Here is a 14,072-nt window from a genome sequence, read left to right on the forward strand (position 1 = left end):
AGTCAATTAGGATTGTATTCATTAGAGTTTAGAATGAGGATGGGATCTCATAGAAACTGACATAATTCTAACAATCTTGACAGGTTCGATGGAAGAAGGAAGTTCCTGAAGGTGAGGGAGTCCAGTACCAGGGTCACAGTTTAAAATAAGACTGAGGATGAGGAGAATTTTTTCCATCCAGAGAGTGGTGAGCTACCACAGAAAGTGATTAAGGCTAAAACATTCGGTATTTTCAAGGAGGTGATAGGTATAGCTGATATGGCTAAAAGGTTCTAAAGGAATTTGGGGGTGAAGTGGGGGGGTGGGGGGAAGAGTGGGATTAGGATATTGAGCTCAATGATCTGACATCATATTGAGTGGTGGAGCAGGATCCAAGGGGTTGAATTCTACCTTCTATATTTTCATGTTTGCCTGAATGAAAGCAGCTCAAACAACATTTAACAGCATCCACATCATGGGAGCAAACTTTATTGGCACCCATGCACCATGTTCAATGTACATTCCCTTCAACACAATTGCACAACAGCAGCAATATGTAGCATTTACAAGATGCACTGCGGTAATTCATCAAAGCACTGCCTAAACCAGTGATGTCTACCATCTAGTAGAACAAGGATAGTGGATCCATGGAAATATTACCACTTGCAAGTTCTCCTTCAAGTTAAACTTCATCCTTACTTGGAAATATATCGCTGTTCCTTCACTATCATTGGGTCATAACCCTGGAACTTCTGCCTAACAGTACAGCTGATGGCCCCACACCCAAAGGACTGCAGTGGTTAACAAGGCAGATCACGATGACCTTCTGCAGAGCAAATAGGGATGGGCAAGAAATATTAGCCTTGCCAGTGAAGTATTTAAGTAATTTTAAAAAAGAAATGTACTGCAGAACATCAATATGACTCCCAGCATTCTTTGTATCTTTTAGTGATTTTACAAAAAAAACCCTTTGTTTGGTTCACTGAGCGTCACTCTAGGGCATGAGACTTGGCTCCTGAGGCTCTAAAGTATGATTTTAAACATGCAGGATCTGGTAAGATTGCTTTTTAACAGCATTCTTTTTATAATGGACGCAATGGGCTGTAATTTTTAACTGTGTGGCTGGGTGGAAAGCCAATTAAGCACCTCATTCAAAATCACCCTTCACTGATTCCAGTGGAAATTCAAATTGCGCTGAGTGTGAAAGCCAAACAGAACTAACCCCAGCAGTTTTCAGATGGATGGCTTACATTCAAATTCCTCCTTCTAAATTATTTGTGTTACAAAACATCATTACTGACTTAGATTGATAAAAACTATGTAAAATTCATAAACAAAATCAGAAATTGTTAGAAAAATTCAGCAGCTCTGGCAGCATCTGTGGAGAGAAAGCAAAGATAACTTTTCTGGTTCAGTGAGCTTTCTTCAGAACAGGAGGAGAAGAAAGTCACTGGACCTGAAACATTAACTCTACTTTTCTCCACAGATGTTGCCAGACCTGTTGCATTTTGCCAGCAATTTCTGCTTTTGTTTCAGGTTCCAGCATCCACAGTTCTTTGGTTATTTTTATGTACAGTTCATAATGGTGCAGCTACCCACAACATCCTACAATAGGGAACAAAAGTCCAGTCAGTTTATATTCAAGTTTCCATCTGTCAGTCTGGCCAAATGATTTCAAATAGCTGTATTTCCAATAAGATCTAAATATTAAAGTGAGATTTGGCTTTAAAGGTTTGACTCTAACATGAAACAAATCCCACAACAGTAAATCACAGTCAGATTATTCACATTTTCAGTTTTAATTGAAGATTGTTAAACCTATGGGCTAACTGCCAATAAAATCAACAACAGCATAAATTTATTCAGTGCATTTTAATGTAATAAAATGTCCCAAGGCCCTTCACAGGAGCATCATAAAAGAAAGTATGTCTAGAAGCCAGAGAAGGAGATGATAGTTCTGATGACCAAAGGCTTGATCAAAAAAGATAGGTTTCCATCAATGTCTTAAGTGAGGTGGAGGGACAGGGAAGGAGGGAATTACAGACCTTGGGATCTAGACAGCTGAAGGCACAGCCACTACCGATGGAGTGCTGAAAACCGGGTATGTTCAAGAGGCCAGGAACTTGAGGAGCACAGACAATTTGCAGTGTTGCAGAACTGGGGGAGATTACAGAGATAGGAAGGAGCCTGGTTATGAGTGATTTGGAAACAAGGAAGAGAATTTCAAAATGTATGCATCGTTTGACCAAAAGCCAAAGTAGGACAACAATGGGATGAGGGGGGAATGGCTCTTAATGCCACTTAGGACATGGGCAACAGAGGTTTGGATGACCTCAAGTTTATGGAGGGTTGAAAATGGGAGACCAGCCAGAAATGTGTTTGAATAGTCAAGGCTAGAGGTGACAAAGACATGAAGGAGCATTTTGACAGTGGTTGAGCTTCGGTAGGTACAAAGTTGGGCAATGTAATTAAACTTGAAATAGCTAGTCTTACTGATAATGAAAATGTTTGATTAGGAACTCTCCTGGAATGTGAGGTCAATGTTGAGAACACTTTGGTTTAATCTCAGTCTGTTGCTAGTGAGAGGCATGGACACAGTAGCTAGGAAATAATAGCTTTAACCACCCATAAAAAAAATCACAACTTTAGTCACTCTTTCTTTGGGTCAATGTCCATTTTCCTCATGAATCCGTGAATCCCTGAAAGTTCATTAAATTTAAAAACCCCATGTAAATATTAGCTTTTTGTAAATGCTAATTTTACAGTTTGGCTTTTGTTTTTTCAGGATATAATGGAAAGTACAGGTTTCAATTTATAGAAGATTGATCTACCTTTGGCTAGAAAATGTTTGAGAATTTACAATATTCTGATAGCTTCTCACTCACCTTTACTGATAGCCATTTTAAAGAATTCAAAGTTCTCAGACTACTAGTTTGGGCATTGAGGCCATGAAATTTGCATACTCAGTCCATGTTGCTGGATTACTAGGTTATGTCACAACAGTATTACATTTCTATTTCTGATTATGGATTGCCAGAAAAGTAGATGATAAATAATGAAGAACAGGAATTGTATTCAATTCTTATCCTGCCTGATCTAAGATCTCTGTTGCAGGATTTGCAATGCCTCATGTCTGAGATTACTTACCTCAATGTAAACAAGGCATTGCAATTACATGTATTTCCCTCACTGCATAATAGACTACATACAAACATATAATTAGGGGCAACTATCAGCCATTTAGCCCTTTCCCCTCAAGCCTGCTCCATCTTTCGATAAAATTGTGGCTGATCTGAATATAACTTCAAGCCCACATTTTCGTCTACCCCAATAACCATACAAGCTCTTGCTCAACAAGAATCGATGTACTCCAACTTCAAAAATATTCAAAGACTGAGCTTCTACTATATTTACAGAGTAAGAGTTCCAAAGTCTCATGACCTTTGTTTTAAATGTAAGACCCTGGGTTTTTTAACACTGACCTGAGTTCTAGATTCACCCACAAGAGGAAACATCCACTCCACATCTGCCCTGTCAGGACGCTTCAAGATTTTATATGTTTAAAGCAAGTTGGCTCTTATTTTTTGAGAGTAAGACAACTCACCCATTCCAGGTGAATCTATTATATCCCAAATACTGTGATTGCTGGAGATCAAAAACAAATTATTCTGGTCTGATATTATGTATCTAGCAATAAAGCATTTGTCAAGACAGAGAAATGCAGTTTACCATTTGCAAGATTATGAGGAAATTGGGATTGGATTTATTTCTGCATGTACTCAGCACCTGCAGGAAGACACAAACTGACATTTAGACTCATTGTTTGCAACTTTCAAGGCACACAGTATCACTTCAGATTTTACTCACAGTTTAGTCACTTGCCCACGGGGCACAGAGTATCACTTCAGATTTTAATCACAGTTTAGTAATTTACCACATCGTTTGAGAAGAAGAGGTTAAGATAGTCAGAAAGCCACTCTGGGATATTCACTGACTGACTTGTGTGACTCCTGTGCACATAACTTCTCTGATAATGAAACAGCACATAGTAACCTAGGGTAGAACTTGAATTAAGATGGAGTTGGCAAGCAATAGTCATCTCAAAAGACAGTAAACCTCATTAATGAGCTCAACCTCTCCACTGACAAGGAATTCCATAAACGTACAAATATACAAAAATAAAATTTAGGAGCACAAGTAAGAAATAAAACCACACCACCATTTAATTAGATCATGGTTTACCTGATAAGTCCACAATCCCACCTGCCAGTAATAATCTTTCACATCTTGCTTCTCAAGAATCTAACTATCTCTGCCAATTCAAAGACTCTGCTTCCACTACTTTTTCAGGAAAAGAGATCCAAAGTTTTTCAACTTTTGAGAAGAAACATCTCAAAAGTTTGTAAATGTGACTTCTAATTCTAGATCATTTTTTGAACATCCACCCTCCCAAGACCCTTCAGGATCATATACGTTTCCACTAAGCTACTTCTTATCTTCCGACAGTCCAGCAGATACAAGCCGAGACTGACAATCTTTCCTCATGACAAAACCTACCCATTCCAGGTATTAGGATAGTAAGCCTTCTCTGAAATGTGTTCAATGTAGTTACATCCTTTTCTAAATACAGAGATGGTTACTGTATGCACTACACCAGATGTAGTCTCACCAATACTCTGTATAAGAGAAAAATAACCTCCCTGCTCTTGTATTCAATTCACCTTGACCAATCTATAACAAATTATCAGCTTTTGAAATTATTTGCTTTACCTGCACACAAACTATTTGTAAATCCTTCACCAGAACACCCCAATTCCTCTGCAATCTCTCACTTTTTATATAATTTACTTTTTTATTCATTCTGCCAAAAATAGGCATTTTCACAGTTTCTCACTTTATATTCCAATGGCCAGATCTTTGCCCATTCACTTAACCCATTTATAGCACTTTATAGCTTCCTCATGTCCTAGTCACAATTGTCTTTCCTATTTAAGCATTGACAAGTTTTAGGAACCATATCTTATGTGCCTTTATCCATGTTATTCACATACGTTATAATACATTGAGGCGCCAACATTGATCTCTGTGGCATGTCAACTCATTGTAATCCTTAATAGATGGCAGGTCCACCTCTTTGATTTTTAAAAAAATTTCTTGTAAGAATTCTGCATATTCTATATTCCTCATTTCTACGACTGCATCTTTATCAACTCATCTCCACCTAATTTGCTAGTTCACGTTAGCTAGCTCTGCTTCCAATCCTTCATAATTGCCCTTGTTGAGAGTCATAGTGTCAGAGATATACAATACAGACACAAACTCTTCAATCTAACTCGTTCATGCGACCACATATCCTATATAAGTCGAGACCCATTTGGCAGCATTTGGCCCATATCCCTCTAAATCCTTCCTATTCACAGACCAACCAGATGCCTTTGAAATGTTGTAATCGTACCAGCCTCCACCACTTCCTCTGGCAGCTCATTCCATACACGCACCACCCTCTGTATGAAAACATTGCCCCTTAGGTCCCCTTTATATCTTTCCTCTCTCACCTTAAACCTATGCCCTCTCGTTCTGGAGTCCCCCAACCAGGGGAAAAGACCTTGTCTATTCACCTTATCCATGCCCCTCTCTGGGACCTTGGGTTCATGTCACACTACAGGTGACCACCATTGCACTATACACACATACAGACACTCCTACACACACACACACACAGGCACTCCTATACACACACATGCACTCCCTCACAGACTTAAGACACTCTCTCTCACAGACACGCACAACACCCCCAACCCAGACAGACACACACACACACAAACACACATTATATATATAAGTTTGTGGGGTGAAATTGTACTTGCAGAGTTACACTGTACTTTGCTCAAAAACTGCATGAATTCATGTAAGACTGTTATCTCACTTTTTAGATTAGAATCAGTCTAAACATTGTGGCACAGGCAGAGAACACAGGGGGCTAACACCTTCAATATATTAACTAGCTAACACCAATTGTTACTGTTAACCTGAGAATGCAACTTTTAAAAAAAAGTTTTGTGATTTACACATGAAAGAAGTGAAACTATCATGGTATTTGAACAGATGAAAGACTCAACAGTCAAGGTATTTTTCAATATATCATTTCAGTTACATCACACTGTAAACTTTTGCTATAAATTCTGTATCTTACAGGTGTGTACTCCACAACCACCTGATGAAGGAGCGACGCTCCAAAAGCTGGTGCTTCCAATTAAGCCTGTTGGACTATAACCTGGAGTTGTGTTATTTTTAACTTTGTACACCCCAGTCCAACACCAGCATTCCAAATCATGCCCCTCATGATTTTATAAACCTCTATAAGGTCACCCCTCAGCCTCTGACACTCCAAGGAAAATAGCCTCAGCCGTTCAAATTTCACAACATCCTTCCTCTAGCATGCAATACTCCAAAGGTTACCAAACCAATGTCCTGTACAGCCACAACATGACCTCCAAAATGCTATACTTAATGCACTGACCAATAAAGGTAAGAATACTCAACACCTTCTTCACTATCCTATCTACCTGTGACTCCACTTTCAAGGAGCTATGAACATGCACTCCAAGGTCTCTTTGTTCTTTAATACTAGTCTCAGAAGCATGTCTTGCTTCCTTGAACAGAATGTAAAATTCCGTCATATTATGGGCACTTCTTTCTTTCACTATTGTGATGGCACTATGAGGTCATTAACTCATCCTATCTTATTGTATTGTATCAGATCTAGTAAAGCTGATTCTCTGGTAAGCTCCTTAACTATGCTGTTCTAAGAAATAGAGCCATAATTTTTGTCCGTGTTTACAGTCCTTCCCAAATATATCCTTTAATATCAGAATCCAATCCACATTATCCTGCATTGTTTCCAGATCATACTTATCTATTTCTATTTGCATTATCACTTCATCTGTTTTTTTTTGGAATGTGAATTCAGATACAGAGCATCTAGTTTTGTCTTTTATTATTTTTATAACCTCTAATGCTTTATCTGTCAATTTACTTTTAGAAAATCCCTTTATCCTCTACACTTTTCTGTGGCAGTCTGCTTAGTATTTCCCAGATGAGTATCTTTCTCTCTTGCCTTGTCACTATCTTTGATTACCCATGTCATCTCAAATTTGATCTCTCGCTTCCACTATTTACTTTAAATTCACTTCTACTTCCCTAAGTATGTGGCTTGTTGGAACACTGGTCCAAGCATGGTTCAGTATACTGTATTCCAACAGCAGAGATCCCTCTCCATAGTATTGGTGCCAGGTACACCATGAACTCGAACCCACTTCTCTTTGAAACATGTATTCATTTCACTAATCTAATTGCCTCTATACCAATTTACTCATTGCTCGGATAATAATCTATTGAGGTTCTGCTTTTTACCTTGGTGGCCTCCTGGTGCAAGTTCCTCTCCAGTCCTGGATAGGTGTCCTACACATTGGCACTGTGCAGGCAGGAAATCCTTTGCGCTCTTGTTCTATGTGGAGGAGACTTTATCCCCCTCACTGTATTGTCCCTACTATCACTACATTCTTTTTTGCTCCCTGCACCTCAATAATGTGGTCAGTTACCTCATCCATGCTGCAACCCTCACTCTCATCCATAGTTGAAAGAACCTCAAACTTATTTGACAAGCATTATCTACACTGATATTTACATGAGTTTGGTGGGAAGTATTGAATGCTTATGCTCCTATTTAATATTGTTTCATTGTCATTAGAACAACTTTCCTTACATAAATCTGAGATGGTCCAAAACTCTACTGACCATTTCCTGACTTATATCAAGTCCCATTCACCCGTCACTCATGTGCTGACTGACTTACCTTAGTCCAAGTTTGGAAACATCCTGATTTTAAATTTCTGATCCTTGTCTTCAATTTTGTTAGGGTCTATAATCTCCCACAATCCTCTGAGATTCCTGCTATCCTAAAATCCTATGCTATATCTCCAATTTTCATTGCTGTACCTATGTAGACTCAAGCTCTGAAATTCCCTCTCTGAGCCTGTCCCTTTCAAACTTCATTCTCCTACTTTAAAACATTCCTAAAAATGGACCTATGGCGACGCATCTAAATGTCCCTCTATCTTTGGCACAATGTTCATTTTCTTCAGCCCTCCTGAAGTGTCTTCTGACTATTTGTTTGTTATATTTAAGGCACTATATCAATGTGGATTATTGTTGACTAAGTGTTAATTTTGTAACATGCTTTCCCACTTTCAGCATGTATAAGAGGTGCAGGTTTCTATTCTAACAAGACTCGACCTAGTTGAGGAAACTATTTTTGGATGCGACCACAAAAAAATGTTGAGAGGAAGTACAAACTGAATAAAGAGAAATGGAAAATGAAAACAACATGGATCAGGTAAGGAGCCAGTAAATGGGTTGTTATGATTGGAAATTTATCAATTCATGGATGTTCCAGGTCAGTTAAAATTTAATACCGAGAAGTAATAATTAATATCATTTGCTAAGAAGAAGATAAAGATGCAATGTAACATAAAGGGTATAATTTTCAATGGGGTGCAGAAACAAAGATATATGGGAATGCTCAGATCATTGAAAGATAGCAGGACAGGTTAAAAAAAAGACTTAAAATTGGTGTAAGGAAATCTAGGTTTCCTAATACAGGCTTGGATTGCAAAACACCCCGATGAAGGGTTTATGCCTGAAACGTCAATTCTCCTGCTCCTTGGATGCTGCCTGACCGGCTGTGCTTTTCCAGCACCACACTCAACTTGAATCACAAAAGCCAGGATGTCATGATGAACATTTATATAACACTGGTTCAGCTTTCATATGAAGTATTGCGTCAAATTCTTGGCACTAAACTTTAGGAAGACTGCTCAACTAATAGGAAAACTATGTAAATAATGGAAATCTGAAACACAGAAAATGCTGCAGAAACTTAGCAGAGAGGGAAAGCAAAGTTAATATTTCACTTTCTTCGTCAAAGCTAAAGGAGTTGGAAAATGGTGGTTTTTATACTTTTGACAGAGGCGGAGGTAGAAGAGCAAGGAGAGCAGATGATGCAGAGGTCAGGTGCACAAGACAAAATGTTTGCTAATTGTGGTGAAAGAGAAATCAAGTTGTAAATTGGACATAAATTAAGGTGTGTAAAGGAGACAATAGATCCTCTCAGCTGGGAGCAAAATAAACAAGACACAAACAAGACAATGCTGTTGGTGGACTCAGGGGAGGAGGGGACCAATATAAGGAAAATAGAGAACAGAAATTGCATGGCCAGGATCTGAATTGTGTCCCAAAGACTAAAAATGCAAGAATTGCAGGGCTACCAAGAAAGGGCAGGGCAGTGCCGATCAGTTGCTCTTCCAGAGAGCTAGCACATACACTACATACTCAAGGATCTCCTTTCTGTTCTGCAATCATTCTGTATTTCTATGAATTCAATTTTCTCAATGGCTCCACTTCATTACTTTGGTCGTATTTGATATTTTTTCCAATCCAGTATTGCATAAGCTTGTTATAGCTACACATAGCAGGAAAAACAGTATCAGGAGCACAACTTGAATTGATGTTATCAATTTGCTTAGATGAAGACTTTTATTCACATAATATCACTATGAATGTTTCAAAGAAATAAAGATTTGAACTTATACATTTTTTTTCAACATGATTATGTTTGTATGTGCTCAGATTCTCCCAAACCTTCACCTGTGATTCATCCATCACTCAGTCTTGGTACAGTCTTTACCAATCTCCATAGATTTCTTTATGTTAGGTGTAGCTGAGTGGGTAGCACTCTCACCGCCAATTTAGTCAATTATGAGTTTAATTCCTCTAACACATCACTTGGGTGATACTCCATTGCAGTATTGAGGGAGTGGTGCACTATTTGAGATGCCATTTCTTAGATGTAACATTGAACTGAGGCCCCATGTGCCCAGTCAGGTAGACATGAATGATCATGTGGTACAATTCAAAAAAAAGGAGAGTTTTCTTCGAAGGTTCTGGTCAATGTTTATCCCTCAGCCAACATCTAAAACATTGATCTATTCATTAACACCTTGCTGTTTCGATGCAGTACACTGATTAACTGCTGCACTTCCTATGTTACAACTGTATCCAACCTTCTAAAAATTGTTGTGAAGCACTTTGAACATCCTGAGGTCATGCAAGGTGAGAGAATAATTTTTTATGTTAGTGTGCAGGTACAGCAAGTGATTGAGAAAGCTAGTGGGATGTGATAATTTATTATGAGAAGAATTGAACATTAAAGTAAGAATGTTATAGTATTCAGGGCATTGGTGAAACCTCATCTCAAAATCTGTATGCCATCTTGGTCTCCTTATTTAAAGGAGAATACAAAGGCTTTGGAGGTGGTTCAGGGCAGATTCCTTAAATTGCTATTTGGAATGAGCCAACTGACTTCTGAGGAAAGATTGGACAGCCTGGGATTATTTTCTATGGCCTTTAGAAGAGTGAGAAGTGATTTGATTGATCTTGAATAGTCTTGACAAGGTGAATGTGGAAAAGATGTTTCCTCTTGTGGATGAACATATAACATTACAGCGCAGTACAGGCCCTTTGGCCCTCGATGTTGCGCCAACATGTGGAACCAATCTGAAGCTCATCTAACCTACACTATTCCATTTTCATTCATATGTTTATCCAATGACCATTTAAATGCCCTTATAGTTGGCGAGCTTACTACTGTTGCAGACAGGGCGTTCCACAACCTTACTACTCTCTGAGTAAAGAACCTACCTCTGACATCTGTCCTATATCTATCACCTCTCAATTTAAAGCTATGTCTCCTCATGCTAGCCATCACCATCCAAGGAAAAAGGCTTTCATTGTCCACCCTATCTAATCCACTGCACATCTTTTACATCTCTTTTAAGTCATCTCTTAGCCTTCTTCTCTCTAATGAAACTAGCCTCAAGTCCCTCAGCCTTTCCTCATAAGGCCTTCCCTCCATACCATGCAAAATCCTGGTAAATCCCCTCTGCACCCTTTCCAAAGCTTCTGCGTCCTTCCTATAATGCGGCAACCAGGACTGTGCACAATACTCCAAGTGCGACCACACCAAAGTTTTATCCAGCTGCAACATGACCTCATGGCTCCGAAACTCAATTCCCCCTACCAATAAAAGCTAACACACTGTATGCCTTCTTAACAATCCTATCAACCTGGGTGGGAACTTTCAGGGATCTATGCATATGGGTAAGTCTAGAACAAAGGAGCATTGTTTCAAAATTAGCAGTCACCCTTTTACATCAGGGGACAATTTTTGCTTTCAGGAAATTGTACAACTTTGGAACACGCTCCCTCAGAAGGTAGCTGAGACAATGTCTTTCAATATTAAAACACAGAAAATATGACTAGAATAGGCCATTTGCTCCTTAAAGACCGCTCTGTCACCCAATTATGGTCATGGCTGATTATCTACCTCAAAGCCCTATTCCAGAGCTTAAGCACAAGTAAGAATGATACTCCACTGCAGGACTGAGGAAGCGATGCTCTCTTTTGGACTATACATTAAGGCTACCTATTCAGGAAATTAAAATTCTAGAGCATTATTTCTTTAACATTTAAAAGTTTGTTATCCTCTTCTCTGGTAAAGAATTCCACAGGTTGATCAGCCTCTGAGTGAAAAAATATTTCCTCATCTCAGTTCTGAATAGCTCATTCCCAGTATCAGCTTAGACCTCCTTTGCTACATGTTCTTATGGAAGCATCTCATTGCTTAGGTAAGAAGACCAAAAATGCCAATAATACTTGATCCAAATCATTTATACATATCATGAATAGCTGGGACCCAAGCACTGATCCCTCTGGTAGCCCGCTAGTCATCACTGCTACCTGGAAAATAAAAGACATTTATTCTCACTTTCTGTTTCTGACCTGTTAAACAATTCTCAATCATCTCAGTTCATTCGCTCCAATCCTATGTCTTACCAATACACTGTAGAACTGTAGTAAGACATTCATACCCTGAACTGAAATCCTATTTCAATAAAGCTGTTCCTAATTGTTTGCTGCATCTACCTGTTTACTTTTATGACTGGTGCACAAAGATACCTCGATCCTCTTGTACATTCACATTTCCAAATATATCACCATTTCAAAAAATCTCTGCCTTTCAGATTTCACGCCAAAGTGTATGACGTCACATTTTTCCACGTTATACTGCATCTGCTATGTATTTGCCCACACTTTCAACTTGTGAAGGTCGGCCTGAGACCTCCTTGCATCCTCCTCAAAACTCACAAGTTTTGTGTCATCAGCAAACTTGCAAATATTGCATTTAGTTTCCTCATCGAGTCAGACCTCCGGTCTGAAAAGCAAATCTCCACCATCACCCTCTGTCTTCTACCTTAAAGCCAATTCTGCATCCAAATGTCTGGTTCTTATTGTATTGCATGTGATCTAACCTTGCTAACCAGTCTACCATGAGGAACCTTGTCGAATGCCTTACTGAAGTCCATACACGTCCACCGCTCTGCCCTCAGCAGTCAGGGACATTTAGCCTCAGATCTTCAGGTGACCGTTCTCCAAGGTGGACTTTGGGATGGGCAACAACGAAAAGTGGTCAAACAAAGGCTGATAGCCAAGTTCAGTACCTATGAGGATGACCACAATCGGAATCTTGGGTTCATGTTGCACTACAAGTGACCCCACTAGACATACTCTCTCTCACACAAACTCTTACATACTTACACACTCACACAGACCCTCTCTCAAATACACACACCACACTCACACCCACGCACACACCCTCTCACCGGCTTATACTCCAACACACCCACACACATATACTTTACCAAGCTTTCAGACATGCAAACAAACTCTTGCATATGCACTCACACGCAAATACTCCCTCTCCCTCTCATGCATGCACACACATGTATAAGTCTTAAAGGTGAATTTGTATTTGCAGAAACATTCTATATTGCACACAAAATGCACAGTCTACAGGCAGTCGATACATGTAATATTTTACAATATTTTCCACTTTGGTAATAGAACCAGTCTGACTCAAGATGGGGATACAGACAGACTCTGGCCTCATACCTTTAATACATTGTCTGAGCTGAGATGTCACCTTTCATTAAAAAACCTTAAGTTACCTCTAGAAGGTGACTTAAAAGAAGTTCTGTGATATACATATTAAAGAACCAAAACCTGCATTCCAAAAGATGAAAGACTTAACAATCCAGGTTGGTTGAATATATCACTGTCTGACACCATAACCTTTTGCTATAAATTCTGTGTTGTATGATCTTATACTCCACAAGGCCTGATGAAGGAGTAGTGTTCTGAAGCTAGTGCTTCCAAATAAACCTGTTGAAGTATGACATGGAGTTGCGTGATGCTTAGCTTTGCCCACCCCAGTTCAACACTGGCTCCTGCATACCTCATCTATCCTCTTTGTTACTTCTTCAGAAAAACTCAATCAAGTTAGTGAGACATGATTTCCCACACACCATGTTGACTATCCCTAATCAGATGGGCGAAGATGAGGACTGCAGATGCTGGAGATCAGAGTCAAGATTAGAGTAGTGCTGGAAAAGCACAGCAGGTCAGGCAGCATCTGAGGAGCAGGAAAATCGACGTTTTAGGCAAAAGCCCTTCATCCCTAATCAGTCCTTGCCTTTCCAAACACAGGTAAATCCTGTCTCTCAGAATTCCCTCCAACAACGTGCCCACCACCGATATCAGGCTCAATGGTCTTTAGTTCCCTGGCTTTTCCTTACCACCCTCATTAAATAATGGCACCACGTTAGCCAACCTCTGGCACCTCACCTATCGATGTTACACATATATCAGCAAGGGGCCCAGCAATCACTTCCCTAGCTGCCCACAGAGTTCTAGGGTACACCTGGTCAGGTCTTGGGAATTTATCCACCTTTATGCATTTCAAGACATCCAGCACCTCCTCCTCTGTAATCTAGACAATTTTCAAGATGTCACCACCTATTCTGTCACATTCCGTACCTTCCATATCCTTCTCCCCAGTAACCTGAGAAATTCTCCTGAGTACCCTTACCTAACCCTAGCACTGAACCAGGAGGCGTAGCCTCAAATCCCATCCTTCT

The sequence above is a fragment of the Chiloscyllium plagiosum genome, chromosome 37, assembly GCF_004010195.1.
Source record: "Chiloscyllium plagiosum isolate BGI_BamShark_2017 chromosome 37, ASM401019v2, whole genome shotgun sequence".
In the NCBI taxonomy this organism is placed as follows: Eukaryota; Metazoa; Chordata; class Chondrichthyes; order Orectolobiformes; family Hemiscylliidae; genus Chiloscyllium; species Chiloscyllium plagiosum.